General features: G+C 37.1%; 1 protein-coding gene across 6 annotated transcripts in view; it reads right to left on the bottom strand.

The window, feature by feature from the left end:
- The window catches only part of dock1 (dedicator of cytokinesis 1), a 354235-nt gene that overhangs the window by 185103 nt on the left and 165516 nt on the right, over positions 1–3616 (bottom strand). The window lies entirely within an intron of this gene.

Genomic DNA, 3616 nt, shown 5'->3' on the forward strand with positions numbered 1-3616 from the left:
AAAAAATGAATGGAACACTTTCACACCTTTCTAATTTTAACAATGGAATATGCTTGTGTGCAAGTTCTAAATTCATCATATGCATCATTTTATAAGCTGATGGTTATTTGATTGTATCGGTCTTTGGATCCCATCAATATTCAGGTTGGGTCTCATCAGAATGATTCTGGAAAGCAGCCAATGCTGAGCAAGCACAAATGCACAGTTTACAATTGGGAGATGGTGCCAAGAAATGTAACATCTCCTCTGCTGATATAGAAAGCATAACATGGGAAGATTTTTCAGGGGCCCAGAATAAAATTTTTTTATCTCCAGGTTTCACAAATAACATCACAGCATTTTTTTGAAGCAGTTTTAGGTCACTCAAATAAAGACAAATCTATGCCAAGTACTAAGCACCAAGTACTTGTCATTCTACAGCTCACATTGTATCCATCAATACTATAAGATAACTTTAGAGCTACTTACTGTATACAGAAAACCTATTTACATATTTTCATGAAAGTTCTTGCCACCTCCTCACCTGACCAAGAGAGGCAAGAATTCTTTCAATAATTGCCAGGATATGATGGAAAAGATGCTGGGAAAAATTTGAGAAGTATGAGAATACACAAGAGGCTCCAACCTTACCTAAAATATCAAGAAATAAAATCAGCCCATATGTAATGCATCTCTTGAATTGAGCTCAATATTTTAATTTAAAAAGTTCCAAGAAGCTTTCAATGGAAAAGAATGGAAAGAAAGCTCAAATAGACAAGGAGTAAGTTTTCCCCATTCAAGTCTCAGAGAAGTTCTCCTTTTCCTCCCAGCCTTAATGAGGTAAAATAACATTCTCAGCCATACAAATGAGGTTCATTCAAACTCCTCATCAAAACAGACACCACAACATTGCTGTTAAATTGATAGAACTTGATTTCCTAAGTAGATAAAGAAGTGTCATCTGATGGTTATTCAGCATGTGCTCGTGCTTAGATTGTGCATTAGCCCAAAGATCATTCTTGTAAGAATCCTATTACTTGTTTCCTGTATAGTTTGCATTTCAAATGTAGTTATAGATGTTTTTTAAAAAATACAAAGAAATGGAAGATGTACAATGAAGCATAATAACAAACAATTATGTTGATGTATTCCGAAAAAATACTGTAAATGCTCAGGCTTCCATTCCAAATAGATTTCTCTATTCTTAAGTGAAGCCAGTTGATTCAAAGCAATAACAGTCCTTTCCTGTTCCACAAAAAAAATTAGATTTACAACATATAAAGTTTAAGCAACAATGAATTCATAAAATGTGAGTTTACAGTGATATGAGCTATCAGGTTGGGTGGTTGCGGCAGTGGAGGGGGGGGGGTGTTTAAGAAGGGGAGGAATGGTGAATTAATTACAAAAACTACATAGCTGAGAATTAATTTTCAGTCACATGCAAACATTTTGCTCTGAAGATACTTGGTTGTAAATGCATATTGCTGCTTGTGAGAATACAAAATTATTTTGTTTAAACTAGTCTGATGAGAAGCAGTTTCCTACATTTTAAATTAATTTCTTATGGAAGTAGGAGTTAGTGGCAAAGATTGTATCAGTTGTTCAAACCTAACTGTCACCTCAAAAGTACTGGTGAGTCATGTCCTTCAACTGCTGAAGTTATTCCCACAGTGATGTTGGTTCGGGATTTCCAAGATTTGGACTAAGTGATAATGAAGGAATAGCAATGTATTCCAAGTCAGTGTTGCGTGTGATTTGAAGGAGAATCATGCATTGACTCCTCTTGTCCCTTTTGATTTTAGAGACTGCAGGCTTGGGAAGTGTTGAAGTACCATGGGCATATATCTGAGACACATTTTGTCACTGGTGAACACTGCAGTTGAGTTTGAGCCAGGTATCAATCAAATGGTTTGTTTTGTGCTGTATGGTGTTGAACTTGAGTATTGTTGGGAGTTGCACACATCCAGATAACTGAGCAGTATTCTATTACGTTCCTGACCTATGCTTTCTGGAAGGTGGAAACAATATGTAGCCTGTGAACTGTTCTAGTAGTGACAAAATTCTGATATGGTTAGTACAGTTGAATTTATAATAAATGATCATCCCACCCTCAAAAACCTCCTTAACAGTGATGGTGGGGAATTCACTGGTGGTCATATCAATAACACACTGCCCAGTGTGAAGAACTCCTGTAACCATGTCCTGTGTCCTGATGATTTACACAAAAAAAACCGCTCATCACCAGCTATGTGCAAGTATGACTCCAATCATGAAGCATCACCTCTGTAATTCCCCCCCAACTTTTGTTTTACCATGACATCCTATCACCATACTTGATCAAATGCTATCTTCGTATCAAGGGCAATCACTTTCCCCTACTCTCTGGAATTCATTTTTTTGGTCCACCTTGAGACAAAGTTATTGGGAGTCGAATGGTCCTGGTAACTTTCAAGTCTTCAAGTTCCCGTTTTACAGTCCTTTCAACAGCATCTTCCTCAACGTTGAAGGCTAGTGTAAACAGACTAATAGGACAACAATTATCAAAATTGGATTTGTCTACTTGAAGGTGGCATGGTTACTGTAGCAGTTTGTGCAAAGCCATTGCAATGGCAGCGATCCCTTTTCAAATCTGGCACTGTCTGTAAGGAGTCTGTATGTTCGCCCCCCCGTCTGCATGAGATTTCTTCAGGTGCTCCAGTTTCCTCTCACCCTTCAAAACTTATGGATTGTAGATGAATTGGGGTTGTTGGGTGGCATGGGCTCGTGGGCCAGAAAGGCCTGTCAATGTGCTGCATGTCTGCATTTAAAATTTAATTTTACTTTGTGCACTCATGGTGAGCATTTATACATGCTAATATTGTAACTTCTGGAACAATTTGTTTAGAAGCATATAGGCTGTTTTGGGGATGCAAATCCTCAATGCTAGACACTGTTTGAGTACTTTTCTAGATATCACATGGAATGAATTGATTTGGATGAAAATTAGTTTCTCAGTTAGGATATCAGAATACTGAAGTGGATCATTTACTCACCATTACAAATATTTCAACCTTATCTTTACTTGTTGCCCCCCCCACCCCCCATCTCATGCCAGTGGAACCAAATATTTGTGAGGGCTATGATGGAGGAGTCTAGCTTTGTCTGAATTCTATATCTTTATCAACCTATTGCTTGTCTGGCTTTTTGTCGGACAGCTCACCGAATTAAAGAATTGAACTGAAGCACCTAATTGAAGAGAGAGGATTTCTCAAGATTGAGTTGGCTGGGAGTCATATCAATGCTGGGTGGATCTGTTGCCATGCACAAGTCAAAATTCTTCAGCTGAAGGATTAATAAAAGAGATGAACTTTTATTTCAACCATTACAGAGGTCACCATCTTAAATTTAACTCCATATAATGTAATGTACAAGTACAAATTTAAACTCATGTTTCTGAGATGTTTGAACAGGCTTTGGGAATTGCTGGTCTCGTAACATAACCTTCACTACACTACCAGCTTCTATAAATTTACAATTTTCAAAATGTTGCATTTACATGCATAGTAGATCTAATACTAATTATACTTTCAGATATTATTGAAATAAATCTTAACATAGTCTATATCTTAAAAATGTTGCTTTCATTTATAGGTAAAAC

Source organism: Narcine bancroftii, chromosome 10 (genome assembly GCF_036971445.1).
Source record: "Narcine bancroftii isolate sNarBan1 chromosome 10, sNarBan1.hap1, whole genome shotgun sequence".
NCBI classification, from domain to species: domain Eukaryota; kingdom Metazoa; phylum Chordata; class Chondrichthyes; order Torpediniformes; family Narcinidae; genus Narcine; species Narcine bancroftii.